The 23,825-nt window shown below is 38.3% G+C and overlaps 1 long non-coding RNA gene across 1 annotated transcript; it reads left to right on the plus strand.

Annotated features, from left to right (window-relative positions):
- Window positions 1-5,152: 5,152 nt before the first annotated feature.
- LOC144284050 (uncharacterized) lies at window positions 5,153-23,337 on the plus strand. Its single transcript, XR_013352520.1, has 3 exons — window positions 5,153-5,317; window positions 21,746-21,763; window positions 22,563-23,337. It is a non-coding gene; the product is annotated as an uncharacterized LOC144284050 (long non-coding RNA).
- The last annotated feature ends 488 nt before the right edge of the window (window positions 23,338-23,825 follow it).

Below are 23,825 nucleotides of genomic sequence, written 5' to 3' on the forward strand. Positions count from 1 at the left end.
GAGTAGATAGACACAGAAGGCTGTGGGGAATATTTGTCTTCATTCCCTCTTCGTGGTCAAAGGAAAATCTCACAGGAAGAAGATGGTTGATTTTATGTGTTAACTTGACTGGGCCGTGGGGGGTCCAGACAGTTGGCCACACGTTATTTTGGGTTTGTCGTAGGGTATTTCTGAATGAGATTAACATCTGCACGGGTAGACTGGGTAAAGCAAATTGCTCTCCCCAACATGGATGGGCCTTGTGCCATCAGTTGATGACCTGATTAGAACTAAAAGACTAAAGGCTGGTGACTCTTGGATCCTGGCCATGGTCTTGTCCTGCCGTCAGAATTGAACTGAAAAATTGGCTCTTCTTGGGTGTCAAGCCTGGTAATTTTTGGACAGGACACCATTGGTTCACCAGGTTGTAAATTCTTTGGACTTAGACTCCGACCCCATCAGCTCTCCTGGGTCTTCAGCTCTCTAAATCTAATATATATATTATATATATTATATATATATATATATATATATATATATATAATATATATAATCTAATATATATAATCTAATATATATAATCTAATATATAATCTAATATATAAATAAATAATATTAAAATATATAATTTATATATAAGTTAAATAATATTTATAATATATAAATATTTATATATATAAATAAAATACATATAAATAATACATATATATGTGTTTTATATATAAACATATTTATATATTATACATAAATGTATACATTCTAAGGTCTGGCTTCCAGACCATAAATATGTTTATATATATATACTATATAAATACATATATATTATGTATATGTATAATATACAGATATATTATGTATACATGTATTTTATATGTATATATATTACATATATATAAATAATATGTTTCTCTGGGGAACCTCAACTAATATGGATTTTGGTGCAAGGAGCCATGGAAGCCAGACCCTATTGGGTCTGGAAGGCAGGACATGGAGCCAAAGAGGATAATTCTCCAAACTTAACATCTAATAGAATTTGTTTTGGTAGCTTTTGAACTTGCTTGAGATATGTCACCTCTTTCTTCCTTCTGATTTCTCCCTCGGGGAATGGGAATGTCTATCCTACACTTGTCTAAAGACTGTATTTTGGGAGCACTTAATTTGTCTGCTTTCAGAAGTTCGGAGCTAGACAGGAATTTTGCCTCATGATCAATTGTACCTTTCGTCATCACCCATATTTGATTTAGATGATTTGGGGGGAGATTTTGGACATTAGAATTGATGTAGAAACAAGTTAAGATTTTTGGCTTGTTGAGAAGAAATGAAGATTTTACACATGAGAAAGACATGAATTTTCACCGTCCAGGGGTGGGATGTTAATGCTGAATTGTGCCCTCCACCCATCTGTATGATGGTTTTTGGAGATGGAGACTTCGGGAGATAATTAGGTTTGGATGATGTTGTGAGGCAGGGTCTTTGTGACAGAACCAGTGCCTTGATTAGAAGAGACCTCATGGAGCTTACTGTCCCACTCTTTCCTCTGTCCTCATGTGAGGCCAGAAAGAGAACAGGCTGTCTACAAGCCAGGAAGAGAACCCTTACTGGAAACTGATCATGTTGGCACTTTGATATTGGACTTTTAGCTCTCAGAACTAAGAGAAAATAAACTTTCGTTGTTTATGCCAAGTGGTCTGCAGCTTTTTGTTGGGTAGCTCCAGTTAAGGCAGTAAACACTGAAACCACCTAAGACAACTTTTTGAAATCATCTAATTGAACTCAAACCAGCCATGTTCTTCCCTTTTTCTCCCTGGAAACTGAAGTTAATGAAAACACTTCATAGAAAGACAAGTCACTAGTTTGCTGTGTTTTGCTGAAGGCAGCCACCCTTTCTATTACTGCCTGCGTGTCCTCCCTGCCCACTGGGTATCTGGATGCAAGCTATCATAATAACATGCTGAGGCTGGAATAACATTTAACTTTGAAGGAAAGAACCTTTCATTTGTTCGTCAGTCTCCTTACAGTGATTGAAAGGCCAGGACCAAGTTTTTTTAACACTAAGAAAAACTGCCCGCAGATGTGTGTGTCTTTCAAAGACTGTATTCATAACTTCTGGCTTCTTACACTTCACCCTTTTTAAAAACAGAAAGATCCAGGATAACTTGAGAACTCTTGTCCATGATGTGTGAAATTAATTATTTACTCTAAAAATATTTCATTGAAACTTTTTCAAAGAGGTGATAAGCTAAAAGATCAAAGTGAGTACACAGTTCAATTGTTCAGAACTACCTTTCATTAGTTTTTAATATGGGGGGATGCTGGGTGGTTCAGTGGTTGTCTGCGTTCAACTCAGGGTGTGATCCCAGAGTCCTGGAATCAAGTCCCACATCGGGCTCCCTGCACAGAGCCTACTTTTCCTCCCTCTGCCTAGGTCTCTGCCTCTCTCACTCTGTGTGTCTAAAGAATAAATAAACAAAATCTTTAAAAAAAATTTTTTAATACAGGGATGTCACAAAAGTATTAAAGTTCTAAGTAACTCTATGGGACAAAAATCAATTTCTCAAAATGATAATTTAGAGTAAATTTAGATTAAAAATGACAGAACTATAACAATCTCAATCTAAAAATACAGTCTTTTGCTAGAAGTGAGAGAGCATTGAGTTTTAAATGCATATTTTAAAAATTATATAGCTCTATCTTTCTTGGGGAAATATATAAATACATCTCTCTTGGGGAAAGACATTTGGAAGTGTCTCTGTTTATCTATGTATAAAAATAAAACCCAATTTTACAGGATTCTATGAAAAACTTGCTCTTAAAAATCTAAGTTAATAAAACACTTGAAGAATTCTCGATAAAGTCAGGAAAAGGAAAATGATGCTCACTAGAACATGTAATATTTAATATTTTTTGGACATTCCAAAGAAAGGAGATTGAAATGAGAAATACAAACACTGCAACAGAACAGAGAACACTCTTATTATTGGCAGATGATATGATAATTTATGTGAAAAAGTGGAGAGATTGTAATGATATACTACTTTGAACAGTGAGAGGATGAAGTAAGGTAAATCACAAAGAATTGATGTTAAAGATGAATACATTTTAGTATATAAATAGCAACTGGAAAACAATGAAATCAAATATCTCCATGATAGTAGGGAAAAATACATGTTGAAATTATGAAGAAATTTATAGGAGTGATATAAAGAAAATTTTACTGAGGGACCAAAAAGAAAAATAAATGGAAAGGCATGTTCTCAGATAGGAAAACTGAGTATTGTAAAAATTTCAAGTTCTTGTACATTAACATATACATCCAGTGTGATGATGCTGAATAGCAAAATTTGGAGAGAGGCAGTGTGGTGGGGGGTTGGAGGGAATTTGACAGTTTGTTTCCAAGTGCATTGAAAAAATAATCCTGAGAAAGTAGTCAGAAAAGTTCTTTAAAAAGAAGAGTAATGTGGGACCCATGGATGGCTCACTCAGTTGAATATCTGACTCTTGGTTTCTGCTCAGGTCCTGATCTGGGGATTGCGACATGGTGCCCAGGGTCGGGCTCTGCTCTCAGCGGGATGTCTGCATCTCTAAAATAAATAAATAAATCTTTTTAAAAGAAAAAATAAGAGTAATAAGGTGAGAATAATTAAATACATTTGGCCTTAGGCCATGAATAGATATTATTGATTAAACTCAGGTGTCAAGCAAACTGGATTCACTCCCTGGTTTTGTCACTCATAGCTATGTGACCTTAGCAGAATTATTACCATATTCTTCTCACCTGGGAAATGGTATAATATTAGGTAAAGTAAAATGAAACTGTAATACTACTTTAAAAAAGAAAGTTAAGCTAAAGAATAATATTGCTATAAGCATAGCATTCATTAGTCAATGACAAAACTGAGAAAGTATAAATTAAATGATAGCTACAATTTATTTATTTTATTTTTAAATATTTTATTTATGAGAGAGAGAGAGAGAGAGAGAGAGAGAGAGAAAGAGAACCTGAGTGGGTGAGGGGCAGAGAGAGAAGCAGACTATTCCACAGTGTATTGAGAACCTAAAAAATTATTAGTAGTTTCCCATTCACTGATAGAAATTTATCTAAGGAAATAAGATGAAATGCCTCATGCATAAAAATGATCCTGGAAACACACCCATGCATGCATATGAAAGGGGCTTAAATGATTAACGGTAAGGAGATGGTTAAATGAAATGAGATGAACAAGTATGGAGACATTTAAAATGCTGTTTGTAAAGAGCACATTAGAGTTTTAAAGAAAAAGAAATAGATAATATATGCATATAGTTTGATCTCAACTATGCAAACACAACACATATGCAAGAGAGATTAAAAGAATGAATAAAAAATATTAATGGTAGACCAGTCAGCAGCCTTGCTTCAGTGTAAGCTTACAGTAGTAAGATCATGTTGTTATTAAAATTTAATAGATTCACTTTATGGGGGCAGGTGTTACTGCCCACCTATGATGATAAGAATTTGATTAAACAGTAATGTCTTTTCTGCCATTTGTTAATGGACTTTGGAAAGCATCTACTCAACATCTTTCAACATTGGGTTCTTTTGCTACTAGCAACAATAATACTTCACTCTCAGGGTCATTTGAAAGATAGAATAAGATATGAATGTGAAAGTTTGCTGTAAATGGCATGCAAATGTTATATATTCTCATTAAATAGTTGATAATTATTGAGTATCCTAAAGTCATGCCTGGGTCTATGGTTGAGATTTACTGACACAAAATCAATCACACCCATAGCTTCACGGCTATCATTGAGTGATGTTTCTGTAAAGAAGTACCTTTGAAAGTCCACCAATGGTACAGATTTGTCCATCAACATCAAATGAAAGTTATATCCCTGTCAGCAAGATATTACAAACAGAAAGAGTTGTCAGGTTATTAATATAAAAAGCACTGACTAATTTATAAAAGTATTCAGTTGAAAGATAATGGGAAGACAAGCTGCCAATGTTAAAATGAAAATTGGAGCATGAGACCTAGAAGTTGTATCAGGAGAATTCTTTGAAGATTTTGGTATAAAGAACAAGAATGACAGACACAAAACTGATAAGTGACAGACCATTGAGCAAGCCATCTTGATTGAATAACTATTTTTAAACATTTTTAAATGGAATGATCTTCATTGTATAGGTGCAACTGTTATAAAGGGAATAAAAACCAGAGAGAATTTAAGAAAAAGGAATGGACTCAAATGCAATGTAAGAGATGGATACAGACAAAAATCCTGCCACTGCCTCTACCTGGAACTCTGAAGTTAGAGCAACAGTAACCATGGATGAGACTTGGAGCATCCTCTTTAGGTAAGTTTCAAGATAAGTCTTCTTGATGTCTCAGTTTCCCTTACCACAGTACAGTGCCCATCAAGGATAAATACAACTAGGTAAAAAGGCAAAAATACAAAGCTTACATTAGATACTTAAAGTGTAAGGGGTGGGAGAGGAAGAAGAATTTGAATAAATAGAAGTATATTTATGCATTTGAGGAAGAAAAGTGTAAACATACACACCTGACATCGCTCTTCCCCATACGACCAAATGGACATGACCAGGCACTCGCTGTAACTGTTGCTCTGGTTTCTGATGTAAAAGAATCACCTCCTCTGTAGTCTTGTCCTGCAGCTGAGCATGTGAAAAGCCAAAATATCTAGTCAGTAGGCTTAATTCTATGGCAGCTCTTCGTACCGACTAATTTTGAAAAAAAAAAATCAGTCCAACTAATTAACTGACTGCATTGACTGAATATACCATTTGTCAAACAATTGGCTGCACTTCTTTTGCTTAATTTAAAATCAATGTGATTTCAGGATGTTGGGGTGGAGGTCATCCTTGGCCTCCTTGTTGATATCAAGTTCCCTGCCGTTCAATAAATTTTGCTATTTATTTTCTATTATAAAAACAGTACATTCTCACTGAAGTTTCAAAATACAGAAAAGTAGAAAAAAGATTAAACACAGTTCTATTGTTTAAAACTACAAAATTGCTCGTGTTGTATTTTTCTGTGAATATTTTTTAAAGTATGCACTTTTGCATACTTAGGCTTAACAGGTAGCTTATATTTTTAATTTATTAATGCTATTACATTTTTCTTAAATATATGTCTTAATGACTGCCGTATTACCTCTAGTTGGTGGCTTCATTAACCACTGGTTTCCTGAATCATACTTTCAGCTTATGGCACTAGGTTGTCATACTACAACTTACATAGTGCTAAAAATCTTTGTATATGATTTTTTTGTACAGTTGAGATTAATTTCTGAGGGTTGATTTCAAGAAGCGAATTATTTTCAGATTATTTTTCCTAAGAGTTATCCATGAATGATTCTAAAACATGTTATAGCCCTATACCTTAGGAACAATTGGATTACAAGGTACGAAAAGTTGTTAAAGCTCTTAAGATAATAAAATATATCCTTCTTGTCCCCAAACCAGCAAGTTCTTAATTAAGATGCATTAGAAACATTCTCATTAAAGTCAGCAATAAAGCAAGTATCTCCATTAACATCACTATTAATAATGATGTTCTGGGGAATATTAACTTACACAATTGGACTAGAGCATAAACCACTGGACTTGAGATTTTAAAAAATTAGAAAGGAGGTGTAAAATTATTCTTTGATAATAGACCATATGCTCAGAAAATCAATTTTGAAAAACTACTCAATAAGAGAACTTAATAGTATAGATAGGCATAGATTACTATTCAGAAATCAATGAAAACAGAAAATTCTTTGAAATATGCCTTACAATAAAAGTGCAAAACAAAAATGAACAAGATTGCAAAAACAAACCTGCAAAAGACAACAAACAAAACCCAAAGAAAACGAAACACCATCTGCAGTGAAATCAATTCTGACCCGTTGTTGAGGGAAGGGTAGATTGTTACTTCTTTTGGAAAGTGATTTGGTGAATGAGTTATGTGGTGGATTGATGGAGCAGCAGTCCTAACTCTTCCCCTGTCTCTACCTGATTTGCAATGGGACTTTGCACTTCTCATTAATGGTTAAAGTCCCCTTCCTCATCCCTGAACCCAGGCTGGTGATTTTGGGGGGCCAACAGAGAGCTTCAGTGTAAACATTTTTCATGCCGGCAAGTTCAGTACATTGTCATATGACAAATACATTTGGTCTCATTTTTGTCTTATGAAATTATTCTTTCTGTTTTAAAAACTTGTTTCACTGCCTGGCCTGTTTGTTCAGACTGTGTTGTATATGTGTGTTTTTGGTTTTGCTTGAGAAATTATCATTAATTGCAACTCTAACTTTATAAAAAAGCTTTAATGCTTGGTTTTAGATGATCTCCATTAACCCTTTACAGGAATCGATGATAAAATTAGGGTATTTGCTCTTTTCCCCTCCTTCCTCTCTTATCTTCTCTACCCAGCTTTTAGTTGATTGTATCATCTTTCTTAGTGTTTACCTTCATGCTGTTGAATAAGTCTTTGGTTCTTTGACTTGGTTAATGAGAGAGTTTAATGAAGGGGCTATTTATTAACAAAGAGGAACAGGCAGGGTTAAGAGATTCGATAAGCAATGAGGAAGTTTCTAGGACTACCAAAGCTCAGAAGGTCCCATACCTCCTTTAGGTTTGCAGGGGCAACTAGAAGGAATTGTCACTAGAACATGATGAGAGCTGTAGCCAAACAAGAGGGGCTGGTTGCTAGGAGCTGTGGCTTAGGTAGAGGTAGAGCCACACCCAATTCACAGGAGTCCTGTGTCTTTATCGTCATCACTAAACTAGGAAAATAGCTATCTAATAGTGTGGTTGCAATAAACACCTGAAAATTAGATGTACAACTATCCTAGTTTAGTAGTAGTTAAATCAATTACCACTGGGCAAACAGATGTGCAGATCATGGATGAAAGGAAATGTGTACGTGTAGGTACATGTAATAAGGTATAAGTGAGAAAGAAAATAGGAATATCAGTGAAGGCACTCCAGGAAGGCATGATTGTTTACAACGAAGTTTAACTTGGTTCTAAGGTGAGTGCCCACACTTTGTATTGGCTTAGTCAACTGTAATCAATATTTCCTCTCTACAGTCATTTAACTCCCTCTTATCTGCTCCTATGACATGCTTACCTCATTATAAGTCTGTGTGGTGTGTTTCTGCCCATGTGTGCACATGAGCTAGTACCTCTTCTAATTTGCCTAGAAATTCTCAAAGTACAGTTCCACTCGTGTAACCACACAGTGATGATGTTTCATTGCCGGGAAAAGAAAACAAAGAAATCAGTGTAGGAAGTCTGATTTCATTAGAAAATATTATTGTCCCTGTCACTTTTAGGTAGACATGTTTAAATATGACTGCGAATTCCAAATGCAGTCAGTGCACTGGAGCATTCCATGCCATGCCACCACCCAAAGGCTAAAAAGTTGAAACGTTTTTGACAGTAAAGAACTTCTACGTTTGGTTACTAAACTATGGCAGTACATATGGAACAATTGTTATTCATCAAAAGCAAGACAATAGAAAGGATTTAAATGATCTGGAAAAATTAGAATTGATTGAACGAATACAGAGTAGAACAATTCTGGGGACGTAAGCTGTAATGTAAAAACAAATATCAAATTCTTAAATCAGGCTCATAATAGAATGCGCAAATGACATGCATGTGTGTGTGTGCGCACGTGAGTGTGTAAGAATTCTGGGTGGAAGGATTTTGGCTTGGTTTGGAGAGCTGTGTTTGTAGGGAGGTTAAGGAGTGGGCGATAGCAGCACTTTTGCCTCCATGGCACTTAAGTGTGGAAGGGGTTCTATACTATGTGGGTGTGAATTGCTCAAAGGAATCAAAGTCCCTGTGGGTCATTATAGCAACATCAGAAGGACATTTCACTTTTGTTTACACATTGAGATTTCATTTTTGGAAGTCAACGAAGGCCTATATTTTTTTTAATTTATTTTTTATTGGTGTTCAATTTACCAACATACAGAATAACTCCTAGTGCCCGTCACCCATTCACTCCCAACCCCCGCCCTCCTCCCCTTCTACCACCCCTAGTTCGTTTACAGAGTTAGGAGTCTTTATGTTCTGTCTCCCTTTCTGATATTTCCCACACATTTCTTCTCCCTTCCCTTATATTCCCTTTCACTATTATTTATATTCCCCAAATGAATGAGAACATATAATGTTTGTCCTTCTCCTACTGACTTACTTCACTCAGCATAATACCCTCCAGTTCCATCCACGTTGAAGCAAATGGTGGGTATTTGTCATTTCTAATGGCTGAGGAATATTCCATTGTATACATAGACCACATCTTCTTTATCCATTCATCTTTCAATGGACACCGAGGCTCCTTCCACAGTGTGGCTATTGTGGACATTGCTGCTATAAACATCGGGGTGCAGGTGTCCCGGCGTTTCATTGCATCTGTATCTTTGGGGTAAATCCCCAACAGTGCAATTGCTGGGTCGTAGGGCAGGTCTATTTTTAACTGTTTGAGGAACCTCCACACAGTTTTCCAGAGTGGCTGCACCAGTTCACATTCCCACCAACGGTGTAAGAGGGTTCCCTTTTCTCCGCATCCTCTCCAACATTTGTGGTTTCCTGCCTTGTTAATTTTCCCCATTCTCACTGGTGTGAGGTGGTATCTCATTGTGTTTTTTTTTCTTCTTCTTCTTTTTTTTTTAATTGGTGTTCAATTTACCAACATACAGAATAACCCCCAGTGCCCATTCCCACCAACGGTGTAAGAGGGTTCCCTTTTCTCCGCATCCTCTCCAACATTTGTTGTTTCCTGCCTTGTTAATTTGCCCCATTCTCACTGGTGTGAGGTGGTATCTCATTGTGGTTTTGATTTGTATTTCCCTGATGGTAAGTGATGCAGAGCATTTTCTCATATGCATGTTGGCCGTGTCTATGTCTTCCTCTGTGAGATTTCTGTTCATGTCTTTTGCCCATTTCATGATTGGATTGTTGGTTTCTTTGGTGTTGAGTTTAATACGTTCTTTATAGATCTTGGAAACTAGCCCTTTATCTGATACGTCATTTGCAAATATCTTCTCCCATTCTGTAGGTTGTCTTTGAGTTTTGTTGACTGTACCCTTTGCTGTGCAAAAGCTTCTTATCTTGATGAAGTCCCAATAGTTCATTTTTGCTTTTGTTTCTTTTGCCTTCGTGGATGTATCTTGCAAGAAGTTACTGTGGCCGAGTTCAAAAAGGGTGTTGCCTGTGTTCTTCTCTAGGATTTTGATGGAATCTTGCCTCACATTTAGATCTTTCATCCATTTTGAGTTTATCTTTGTGTATGGTGCAAGAGAGTGGTCTAGTTTCATTCTTCTGCATGTGGATGTCCAATTTTCCCAGCACCATTTATTGAAGAGACTGTCTTTCTTCCAGTGGATAGTCTTTCCTCCTTTATCAAATATTAGTTGACCATAAAGTTGAGGGTCCACTTCTGGGTTCTCTATTCTGTTCCATTGATCTATGTGTCTGTTTTTGTGCCAGTACCACACTGTCTTGATGACCACAGCTTTGTAGTACAACCTGAAATCTGGCATTGTGATGCCCCCAGATATGGTTTTCTTTTTTAAAATTCCCCTGGCTATTCGGGGTCTTTTCTGATTCCACACAAATCTTAAAATAATTTGTTCTAACTCTCTGAAGAAAGTCCATGGTATTTTGATAGGGATTGCATTAAACGTGTATATTGCCCTGGGTAACATTGACATTTTCACAATATTAATTCTGCCAATCCATGAGCATGGAATATTTTTCCATCTCTTTGTGTCTTCCTCGATGTCTTTCAGAAGTGTTCTATAGTTTTTAGGATATAGATCCTTTACCTCTTTGGTGAGGTTTATTCCTAGGTATCTTATGCATTTGGGTGCAATTGTAAATGGGATTGACTACTTAATTTCTCTTTCTTCAGTCTCATTGTTAGTGTATAGAAATGCCACTGATTTCTGGGCATTGATTTTGTATCCTGCCACATTGCCGAATTGCTGTATGAGTTCTAGCAATCTTGGGGTGGAGACTTTTGGGTTTTCTATGTAGAGTATCATGTCATCAGCGAAGAGGGAGAGTTTGACTTCTTCTTTGCCAATTTGAATGCCTTTAATGTCTTTTTGTTGTCTGATTGCTGAGGCTAGGACTTCCAGTACTATGTTGAATAGCAGTGGTGAGAGTGGACATCCCTGTCTTGTTCCTGATCTTAGGGGAAAGGCTCCTAGTGCTTCCCCACTGAGAATATTTGCTGTGGGCTTTTCGTAGATGGCTTTTAAGATGTTGAGGAATGTTCCCTCTATCCCTACACTCTGAAGAGTTTTGATCAGGAATGGATGCTGTATTTTGTCAAATGCTTTCTCTGCATCTAATGAGAGGATCATCTGGTTCTTGGTTTTTCTCTTGTTGATATGATGAATCACATTGATTGTTTTACGGGTGTTGATCCAGCCTTGTGTCCCGGGGATAAATCCTACTTGGTCATGGTGAATAATTTTCTTAATGTACTCTTGGATCCTATTGGCCAGTATCTTGTTGAGAATTTTTGCATCCATGTTCATCAGGGATATTGGTCTGTAATTCTCCTTTTTGGTGGGGTCTTTGTCTGGTTTTGGAATTAAGGTGATGCTGGCCTCATAGAACGAATTTGGAAGTACTCCATCTCTTTCTATCTTTCCAAACAGCTTTAGGAGAATAGGTATGGTTTCTTCTTTAAACATTGATAAAATTCACCTGGGAAGCCATCTGGCCCTGGACACTTGTGTCTTGGGAGGTTTTTGATGACTGCTTCAATTTCCTCCCTAGTTATTGGCCTGTTCAGGTTTTCTATTTCTTCCTGTTCCAGTTTTGGTAGTTTGTGGCTTTCCAGGAATGCGTCCATTTCTTCTAGATTGCCTAATTTATTGGCGTATAGCTGTTCATAATATGTCTTTAAAATCGTTTGTATTTCCTTGGTGTTGGTAGTGATCTCTCCTTTCTCATTCATGATTTTATTAATTTGAGTGTTCTCTCTCTTCTTTTTAATAAAGCTGGCTAATGGTTTATCTATCTTATTAATTCTTTCAAAGAACCAACTCCTGGTTCTGTTGATCTGTTCCACAGGTCTTCTGGTCTCGATTTCGTTGAGTTCTGCTCGAATCTTAATTAACTCTCTTCTTCTCCTGGGTGTAGGATCTATTTGCTGTTTTGTCTCTAGCTCCTTTATGTGTAAGGTTAGCTTTTGTATTTGAGTTCTTTCCAGTTTTTGAATGTATTCCCCCCTTAGGACTGCTTTTGCTGCATCCCAAAGATTTTGAACGGTTGTATCTTCATTCTCATTAGTTTCCAAGAATCTTTTTAATTCTTCCTTAATTTCCTGGTTGACCCTTTCATCTTTAGCAGGATGGTCCTTAACTTCCACGTGTTTGAGGTCCTTCCAAACTTCTTGTTGTGATTTAGTTCTAATTTCAAGGCATTATGGTCTGAGAATATGCAGGGAACGATCCCAATCTTTTGGTATCGGTTCAGACCCGATTTGTGACCCAATATGTGGTCTATTCTGGAGAAAGTTCCATGTGCACTTGAGAAGAATGTGTATTCAGTAGAGTTTGGATGTAAAGTTGTGTAGATATCTGTGAAATCCATCTGGTCCAGTGTATCATTTAAAGCTCTCGTTTCTTTGGAGATGTTGTGCATAGAAGACCTATTTGAGGGTAGAAAGATCTAGATTGAAGTCACCAAGTATAAGTGTATTATTATCTAAGTATTTCTTCACTTTGGTTATTAATCGATTTATATATTTGGCAGCTCCCACATTCGGGGCATATATATTGAGAATTGTTAAGTCCTCTTGTTGGATAGATCCTTTAAGTATGATATAGTGTCCCTCTTCATCTCTCACTACAGTCTTTAGTTTATCTGATATAAGGATGGCTACCCCTGCTTTCTTTTGAGGACCATTCGAATGGTAAATGGTTCTCCAACCTTTTATTTTCAGGCTGTAGGTGTCCTTCTGTCTAAAATGAGTCTCTTGTAGACAGCAAATAGATGGGTCCTGCTTTTTTATCCAGTCTGAAACCCTGCAGCTTTTGATGGGGTCTTTAAGCCCGTTCACGTTCAGAGTTACTATTGAGAGATATGAGTTTAGTGTCATCATGATATCTATTCAGTCCTTGTTTTTGTGGATTGTTCCACTGAACTTCTTCTTAAAGGGGAATTTTAAGAGTCCCCCCTTAAAATTTCTTGCAGAGTTGGTTTGGAGGTCACATATTCTTTCAGTTGCTGCCTGTCTTGGAAGCTCTTTATCTCTCCTTCATTTTGAATGAGAGCCTTGCTGGATAAAGTATTCTTGGTTGCATGTTCTTCTCATTGAGGACCCTGAATATATCCTGCCAGCCCTTTCTGGCCTGCCAGGTCTCTGTGGAGAGGTCTGCTGTTACCCTAATACTCCTCCCCATAAAAGTCAGGGATTTCTTGTCTCTTGCTGCTTTAAGGATCTTCTCTTTATCTTTGGAATTTGCAAGCTTCACTATTAAATGTCGAGGTGTTGAACGGTTTTTATTGATTTTAGGGGGGATCTCTCTATTTCCTGGATCAGAATGCCTGTTTCCCTTTCCAGATTAGGAAAATTTTCAACTAGAATTTGTTCAAATACATATTCTGGCCCTCTGTCCCTTTCGGCACCCTTGGGAACCCCAATTAAACGTAGGTTTTTCTTCCTCAGGCTGTCGTTTATTTCCCTTAATCTATCTTCATGGTCTTTTAATTGTTTGTCTTTTTTCCTCAGTTTCCCTCTTTGCCATCAACTTGTCTTCTATGTCACTCACTCTTTCTTCCACCTTGTTAACCCTCGTTGTTAGGACTTCTAGTTTGGATTGCATCTCATTCTATTGATTTTTAATTTCTGCCTGATTAACTCTAAATTCTGCAGTCATGAAGTCTCTTGAGTCCTTTATGCTTTTTTCTAGAGCCACCAGTAGCTGTATAATAGTGCTTCTGAGTTGGCTTTCTGACATTGAATTGTAATCCAGATTTTGTAACTCTGTGGAAGAAAGGACTGTTTCTGATTCTTTCTTTTGAGGTGAGGTTTTCCTTCTAGTCATTTTGCTCAGTGCAGAGTGGCCAAAAGCAAGTTGTATTGGGAAAAGGAGAAAAAGAGAGGAGAGAAAGAAGGAAAGAAAAGAGAAAGAGAAATAAAAAAGGAAGAAAAAAAAGAAGAAAAAGAGAAAGAAAAAGAAAGAAAGGAAAAAAAGGGTGGGGGAAGGAAAGCAATCACAAAAGCAAAACAAAACAACAACAACAACAACAACAACAACAACAACAACAAAAAAGAACCACGGGGGAGTATCTTCTGATTCTGTATACTTTTTGTCCCTTGACTTCCCCTGAAACTGTCCGTCTAGCTGGTGTTCTGGGGGTGGGGCCTGTTGTGCTGATTTTCAGGTGTTAGCACTTGGGGGACCTGCTCTGCCCCCTGCCTGGTGCAGGGCTCAGTGGGGGTTGTTTACCCCGTGAGGCCCCAGGAGCAACAGCCCCAGTGGCTGCGGCAGCTCTGGAGCCCTGGATTCAGCCCCCGCAGTAACTCCGGAGCTCTCGGTCTGCAGGGCCTGGAGGCTCTGGGGCGGGGCCGCTGATCTGCTCAGCTGGGGCAGGAGCGTCCTCGCTGTCCTGGGCCCTCCCGGCATCTGCCTGTCCCGGGGGAGGCCGGATCCTGGACTGTGTCCCGGCGCCCTGGGCTCCCGGGCCTGCTCTGTTGGATTCGCGCTCCCGCCCCGCAGCCCCCTTCGCGGAGCCGCCCCCGAGCACCCCCGAGCTGCTCCGGGTCCCGCCGTGCGCGCTGCAGCCCTTAGGGAGCTCGGCGCACTCTCCCGGGCGCAGGTGTCTGTTAGGGTCCCCGGGAGCCCAGGGCATCCCCGCCCTCCTGGGTCCTGCTCCACCTCCCCGCGAGCCCCTTTCCGCCCGGGAAGGTCGGTGCAGCTCCTGCTCCTCCGGGACCGGGCTCTCCTGTCCTGGGGACACCCGCCCCGGCCTCAGCCCGGCTCCTCGCGGGCCCCTCCCCCTTGGATGCCTTTTGTGTCTTTATTTCTTTTTCCCCGTCTTCCTACCTTGATAGAAGCGCAAACTCTTCTCACTGTAGCATTCCAGGTGTTCTCTCTTTAATTCTCAGGCCGAATTTCTAGGTAATTTGGTGGGGACAGGTGACTTGGGGACCCTCCTCTTCCGCCACCTGGCCCCTCCTCCCGAAGGCCTATATTTGGAGGATGAATGAAGATCAACGCAGTTTTGAATTAGGGGACTCACTTGCCTACTGTTTATAGGGCCCAGGAAGGGACAGAGAGAAATAGCTTCTAGTGGTTCACTAATTAGTTGTTCAGCTTGAAGATCTGTGTGACATCAAGTGCCACGTGATGTGAATTTTCCATCATTTGAAGGCCATTGTTCATTTGTTGGAATTTTTTTTTTTTTTTTTTATTCTTTGGCTTTTTCTTCCTCTCTGTTGTCTGATGTTTGGGAATAGCCATGATCCCTTAACTGAAGGGAAAGGAAAAAGATAACTAAACTTTTTCAGTCTTGCTTCTTCTCTTTGCAGTTCTGAAAAAACTAAAGGAAGGAGGTAGAAATTGCTACTTAACATGAGGGTTGCTGAATTGTTTGTGGATAAAATTTTAGCAGTGACATAATGAGACAAACTAAAATCTTGTTCACTATCCCATTCTATGTTGGATTTGTAGCTATAAAAATCTATATATTTATATTAAAACTCTTTACCAGGCAAACATGTTACATCATTAAAGGAAAGGATGCAATATGCAGGTTTTTCAGAAGCTACTTGCCTCTCTTTCAAGAAATGAAGTTTCTTTGAAAATATAGCAAAAACAGGACAAACTCAAATGAGACATTGGGAATTGCATAAGGGGAAGTACACAGGACTTTAAGTTGATTGGAAGTTTACTTTTATTTTATTTTTGCTTAAAAATATATGCAGAGGATGAAAAATGTAGATAGTAAAAGGAATGACATAGAAATTATAGATTTTTCCCAATACTCAGAAGTAGACTTTCAAAAAATATCTTGGTGATTTATATACATATATAATAGTTATTCTGTGAATATCTCAAGTACAAATCGTGACTTTTCCAGATTAAATCTTGGGGAGGTTTTAGGAAAGCACACCAGGGAAGTGGGATGAGGAAGGAACCTTTTGAATCATATGAATGTCTTCTTAGCTGGTCAGAGAAAAAAAATGAAACATGGCAAAAAAATTGGGGGTCTGGGACATAATAGTGAAGGGATTTTAGGCAAAAGTCCGGTGAGGCATGATTGATACGATGTAGGAAGTCCTGGGTTTAGGTACAAAAAGGGCAAAAATATAAGTCTTAGTAGTTAAGATAAAGATTTATATCAGACAATTTTGATTTTATTAAGTGTGAATTGCTGTAGACTTTCTGAAAATCACTTATATGGGTGTATTTATTCTGTGGCATTAGCTCTATAGCTCCCACATTTAAAGCTGGCTGGCAGCTGAATGTGGCAGTGCTGTAGTTTAGGAATGGGTGCTCTGGCAGAGAGGGTAAGCTATCTAACAAAAATATGTGCTCCCAGTGCAATTGATCTAGTCCAATCTCGTAGTCCAATTGAGTAGTTGTCACTGAGAAGAGTCAGCCCAGGCAACCTCAGTATTTCCCTGAATCCCTGCATCCAGGTGCAGTCAATGTGACTGAGGGTAAGCCAATGAAATGCAAGCTGGGATGATACGTACCTCAAAGTTGATTATCCCAAATAGCAACTGGATTTTTTTTCATAATTTTTTAATCTTCAATGTGGCTAGACTTAAAAATGCCTTGGGACAAACTAGGGAGTCACCTACTTTAGACGGCCGAGCCTCTACTAGCCTGGATTCCTGAATGACTAGATAAAGGGGCTGCAAACCTATCCATCTGCCTCGTATTGCCATGAGAGCAAACGTATACTCTTGCTGTGTGAGAACCTTCATACCATTGAGTATCATTTTTTTTTTTTACAATAGTTTGGCAACTCTAACTAATATAAGTGTAGAATGATTCCATTTTAAGGAATAAGATGGTCCTTTAAAAATGCAAAATATTGAGAGATGATTTATTCATTTATTCAGCAGTTACTTATTGAGTGTCTCTTGTATGACAAGCACTTTTTTAAGGGCTGGGGAGACATGAGTGCATAAAATATAATTGCCATGCTTAAAGAACTCACAATATAGTGAGATTAATAGTGTGAAGGCAGATACATAAGTAATGGTGGTAAGTTTTAGGAAGAAATAGAAAGGTGTGATAGTTTGTGAAATGATGAAGGGGAGGGTATAGTGCTCAGAGAAGGCCTCTTTGTGGAGGGAATTTTTTTAAAAGACTTTATTTGAGAGAGAGAGAGAGAGCATGAGTGGGAGGAGGAGCAGAGGGACAGGGAGAAGCGGACTCTTCACTGAGCAGGGAACCCATTTGGGGCTCAATCCCAGGACCTGAGAATCATGACCTGAGTCAAAGTCAGACACTTAACCAACTGAGCCACCCAGGGGCCCCGAGGAGGGAATCTTTAAAGTGAGACATAAATGTTGAGTTAGAAGCAGCCTCATGATAATCTGTGAAATAGGCATTCCAGGCAGAGAGGATGGTAAATACAGACATCCTGAGATAGGAATGAGCTTACCATGCTCAAGAGAGAAAAAATGCTTGCAGCATTGAGCACAGAGGAGGAGTAATGGAGGATGTAGTTCTGAAAGTCATGGGAGCTTTGGAAGCTACGGGAAGTGGTTTCAGAGGCAACTGAAGGTGGACAGAGGTTTCAGGGTTTCAGAGGAAAGTTTTAAGCATGACATTGATAAGATCTGAATTTCTTTTTTAAAAGATCTCTCTGGTAGGGGCACCAAGTGCCTCAATCCAGAAAGCATCTGACTCTCGATTCCGGCTCAGGTCATGATCTCAGGGTTATGAGATCAACCCCACTCAGTGTAGAATCTGCTGGAGATTCTCTTTCCCTCTGCCTCTGCCTCTCCTCTTTCAAAATAAATAAGTAAAATCTTTAAAAAAGAAAGAAAGAAAGATCCATCAGGCTAGTGTGCAGAGAGCAGATTACAACAGGGCAAAAAAAAAAAAAGAAAGAAAGAAAAATATTGTAGTACAGGCATAACTAGAGATTGCAAAGACAGCATGGATTCAGAGATATTGTGGGCTCCGTTCCAGCCCACCACCATAAAGTGAGCAAGTCAAATAAGTGTTTTGGCTTCCTGGTGCATATAAAAGTTATATTTATACTATACTGTTGTCTCTTAAGTGTACAATAGCATTATGTCTGAAAAACAATGTACAGCCTTAATTTAAAAGTACCTCATTGCTAAAAAAGGCCAACAGTCATCTGAGCTTCCAGTGAGTCACAACCACTGATTACTGATCACCCTGACAAATGTAATAATAATAGAAACATTTGAAGTATTGCAAGAATTACCAAAATGTGACCAAGACACAAAGTGAGTAAATGCTATTGGAAAAACAGTACCAGTAGACTTGTTTGATGCAGGGTTGTCAACAAACCTTTAATTTGTAAAAATCACAACATCTGCCAAGTGCAATAAAATAAAGCACAATAAAAGAAGTTATGCCTGTAATCTAAGCACAAGACGTTGGGGTTTGCACTAGAGTGGAAGCAGTGGAGATGATGGGATGAGACCAGAATTAGGATATAAAAATAGATAGCACTGGATCACATTGTTACTCACCATTACCAATGGGTTACAGAGAAAATGAGAATTAAGAAAGCATGAAACAGATGAATCTGACTTACTATCTCCTTATTATTATCTGATTATATTAAGATATATTAATATCTGATTATACTAAATAGCCAGGATCAGCAAACTATAGCCTGTGGCCCAAATGCTGCCTGTTGCCTGTTTGGTAAATAAAGTGTCTTGGATTCATTTATGCATTCCATATGGCTGCTTTTGCATAATAACAGCAAAGTTAAGAAGTTCCAACAGAGACCTTATGGGCAGCAAAGCCAAAGCAATTTTCTATCTGGCCCTTTACAGAAAAAGTATTCAGAAACTCCCCCTTCCCCCACTAAAAAAGAATTATTCTCTACATTTAATTAGTTGGCTTTGTTGTAAGTAGAATCTGGAATTTAAATAATGGAACCACCTAATTCTCAGGCAGACTTTGGATCTCTCAGGATTCTAGCACAGTTCTGTTGGATTTCATTCTTTGGTAACATATGTTTGCTCTAAGGCAGTCACTAAAATTGAAATTAATGCAAATCAACCATCCCAAAGATTATGTCTTAGAGTCAGAAGAAACCTTGTCAGCATCTAATCTAAGTCCTTTATTATTATTTTAGAAGAGAAACAGAACTCCATGGTCCTTGTGTCACTAGATCAGGGCTGCAAAGTCAGTTAATGGCAAAGAGGAAGCTGCTGCGCCTACTTCTCTTCTCCCAACCCATGCTCTGTCCACGATACCACACTGAACACCTTAAAATAGGCATAAGGAGGCACCTGCATGGCTCAGATGGTTAATCTTATGACTCTTAATTTTGGTTCAGGTCATGATCTCAGGGTCCTGGGATCAAGTCCCTCATTGGGTTCTGTGCTCACCATGGAGTCTGCTTGTCCCTCTCCCTCTGCTCCTCCCCCCAACCGCACGCCTCTCTCTAAAATAAATAAAATCTTAAAAAAATAGACATAAGAAGATTTGATAATCATGGATATGAATGGATGAAGATTTCCTTTAAACACCATTGTTTTTTACATCAATTTTCAAGTGTCCAACATGTATTTCTTTTGAACTAGGTCATTCTTCTTTATATAAAATGATCCAATAATTCTGTCTTTGAAATTTATACTATGGAAATTTCTAAACAAGTATAAAAGCAAAGACAATAACAAAACTAACCCCTGTGTACCAGCTTCTACAATTAACTCAGCTTCTACAATTAACCCGTCGCTCATCTTATTTCATTTAATTCCCTTACCCAATCTTCCACTCCTACCACCTTCATTATTTTGAGGAAAATCCAAGTTATTTATTTCATCATTTAATCTGTGGACATTTAAAAACTTTTAAAAAATGTTAAGCCAAAAATGAATAATTCTTTAATATCACCAGTATCCAGTCAATATTCAAGTAATCTCAATTGTCTCATACATTTTTCAAGTTAATATGTAGATTCCCCATTTGTCATTAAAAAAAAAACAAACCTGAACATTTGTTCTTGGAGTATCCCATTTTCTGAGCTTTACAATGATTTCTCCATAATGAAATGATTTAATTAAAATAGCTATCCTCTAATTAATGTAACTTCAGATTTCTTAGAGGAACACATATATTGCTGAAAATATACTCTTAGCATGTGTACATAAAACCTACCCACACTCTTTAATACTCAGGTAAAGTCATGCCTCTTGTCTGCTGGAAACCCTTTTTTCCATCTTGCCAGAGCCAAGAGCTACTGCCTGCCTCTGGTTGCAAGGCCCTACACGATTTACCCTTAACTCAGCTCTCTGGACTTCTCTTATTTCATCCTTCATTCATTGGTATCTAGCCAACTGACTCACATCCTTGTACCTCTAAAACCCCAGTTGTTCTAAAATTTTTCTTTCTCAGCTTGACACTTATTGTTCTCTTTCCTTGGCAAGTTCATCTCCCACATGCCACCATGGCTCATTGCCTCTTTTCCCAAATATTCCCATGACACATCCCCACATCTCCTTCCAGTCTTAGTCAAATGTCATTCTTTCACTGAGGCCTTCCATAACCAACAACTCTGCTCAGCACTCTCCATCCCCTTCTCTGCATTATTTTTGTATGGTTTGCCTATTTCTGTATTTTCAGTACCTAGGACAGAGCTGGGTTTATGATAAGCATTCTGTAAATATTTGTTGAAAGAATGAATGAATATATGCAGAACTATTTGTTTAGTAGAATTTTGTCAAAATGCATAATATTTACTCTAGATCAGAGGGCTACTCCTGAATTCTTGGCTACTTTTTCTATTCGAGTTAATTAGAGGAGTTAAGCTGGAAGAAAATTAAAGTGCCCTTAATTTTACCCTTTGAGTCCAGGACCTAGAAGAATGTAGAGTAAGTCCTAGTGCATGGTTGCTTGTTTCTTTTCCTTTTTTCTCTGGATTCAAATGGACTAATATGTGCTATTTAGAAATAGTTTCTTCATGAGCTAATGGCACCCTCTGAAGGAAAAAAGAATGAGAAAGTCAACATTAGAGAGGAAAAAACTCCTAAATCCTCTCTCCCATGAATCTTCATAGTCATGATCACTTCACTTCATAGGGGTAGAGAAGGAGGAGAATATCCACCAACTATCTGCTTCATTTTGGAGGATGATTCAAATAGACCTTACCCTAGATATTTTTTCCTATTTACAATATATATGCTTGTTGATATCCTGGTCTGATCAAATGTGTCATTTCTTTTCTTTTCCCCATCCCTCCATCACTTCTTACCCTGTGACATCTCCTGTATGTGATGCTTTTAAGGGTGCCTTAAGTCTTCAGGCTTTAGGTGGAAGGTAGGAGGGTATGAAGTCAACAGCAGGAGGATAAGGAATTATCTTTTCAATTTCTAGATAAAAAACAACAGGGTGGGGGCATGAATTCAGGCTTTCAGAGTTTTCATTTCAATACCCTAACTTTGTCAGTCATTGCCAATCTTTATACTGGTATTGAAATTAGACCTCCATGGATATTTCAGTCACTTGTGATATCTCTGATTCTTTTCATATGACTAAATTCTCTTCAAACTTGGATGTTTGGCTGATTACCACAGAGGATATGAACCTGATTGGTAGGTATATTTTTTCATTGGCTAGTTCTTCATAGTTTGGGAACTCCAAAGGCCCTAAAAACATGTACCATGTGGCACTGATAAATATTGATGAGATTGATGAAAAGAAATATTTCATGAACATATAATATTCAAAAAGAATCGAACTAGTCACTTCATTTCAGATAGAGAATGGGATACTCAACTTATTATTAAAGCTTAAAAGGTTTAGGCAGAAAAACATAGAAGGAGAAAGACTCCCAAACTAATTCCATCAAAGAGTATTGAACATTCATTAATTTATTTACTTGTTTCTTTCACAAACACTTGTTGAGTCTACTTAGTCCCCAGCATTATATTTGGTGCTAAGTGTACAGGATAAGTTAAGCATATTCCTTGTTCTTAAGGAATGTTCCTAGTAGGGGAAGCAGGCAACTAAATCAGCAATTACAATGTACCTTGATAAATACTGTTATAGAGACAATAGAATGTTATTCCAGCATACATAAGTAGTACCAGCTCTATTTAAAAGAGTAGTCAGGGAATGATTCATTTTTATTTTAATTTTTTGTTTAAATTCAATTTAGTGAACATATAGTATATTATTAGTTTCAAGGATAGAATTTAGTGATTCATCAGTTGCATATAATTCATCATTGCTCATTATATCATGGGCCCTCTTTAATACCCATCACCTAATTACCTGGCCCCACCCACCCACCTCCTGTCTAGTAACCCTTAGTTTGTTCCCTAGAGTTAAGAGTCTCTTATGGTTTGCCTCCTTTGTTTTTATCTTATTTTATTTTTCCTTTCCTTCCAGATTGTGCATCTTAAGCTGAATGATGGATGGGGGACAGAAGAGAATGGGAAATGATTCCTAGATGTAGGAAGAAGTAGGTCCAAAGCACAGATGTGCCTTCTGGGAACAGCAAATATTCTGGCTGGAGCTTAGAGCACTTATTGAGCCATTTTTCGAGATGAGGCTAGAAAAGGAGAAAACATCCTATGGAAGGGTTTGTATGTCATTGTGAGAAGTTTGGATTTCATCATCAAGCTATGGGCCACCTTGAAGGATTTTAATGGTGGGTGTAAATGAAAGTAGAGAGATGACATAATTCTAGGGATTGGATCTTATGAGAGTAGAAACCAAGAGCAAGTCTGCATGATGGTTGAGTGAATCAGGAGAGGTATGCTTTTAGAGGTACACTGGACAGGACTGATGATTGATTAAGTGTAGGGGGTGGGCAAGTGAGGAGAGAATAATGAGGAGATGCAACTGATATATAAAGATATAGAGAGGGATGGAAGTTAAAATGAGGGGCAGCTTTAAGAAAGAAGAGATGATTAACTCCCTGTGACAAAATCTCAAAGCAGTCAAATGGACTAAGATTTACATATGGATTTATCGATTAAGAATGAAATTGTGGGGCAGCCCCGATGACTCAGTGGCTTAGCACTGCCTTCAGCCTAGGGAGTGATCCTGGAGTCCCAGGATCAAGTCCCACGTCGGGCTCCCTGCATGGAGCCTGCTTCTCCCTCTGCCTGTGTCTCTGCCTCTCTCTCTCTCTCTCTCCCTCTCTCTCTCTCTTTGTGTGTGTGTCTCATGAATAAATAAAATCTTAAAACAAAGAATGAAGTTGTGATCTGTGTCACAATAGTTCTAATACATTAGAAGCCAGTTTTTAATGAAATGAGGTATAAGTGGAACCAAATTATGGGTGGTCTTCAGCTGTCCAATTTGGGGGACTCCTTTATAGCAAAAAAGTTATGCAATTATGAACTTAAAACCATGTACAGAGGGGCACCCGGGTGGCTCAGTCAGTCAAGTGTCTACCTTTGGCTCAGGTCATGATCCCAGGGTCCTGGGATTGAGACCTGCATCAGGCTCTCTGCTCAGTGGGAAGTCTAATTCTCCCTCTTCTCCCTCTCCCTGTGCTCTCTCTCTATCTCTTGCTCACTCTTTCTTTCAAATAAATAAATAAGTAAAACCTTTTTTTTAAAAAAAGCTTGGAAAAAAAAACCCATGTACAGAGCCTTGTAGGGGGTCTTGCAATAAAGAGTCCTGACGTACAGCTTCATTTGC

The sequence above is a fragment of the Canis aureus genome, chromosome 15 (assembly GCF_053574225.1).
Source record: "Canis aureus isolate CA01 chromosome 15, VMU_Caureus_v.1.0, whole genome shotgun sequence".
In the NCBI taxonomy this organism is placed as follows: Eukaryota; Metazoa; Chordata; class Mammalia; order Carnivora; family Canidae; genus Canis; species Canis aureus.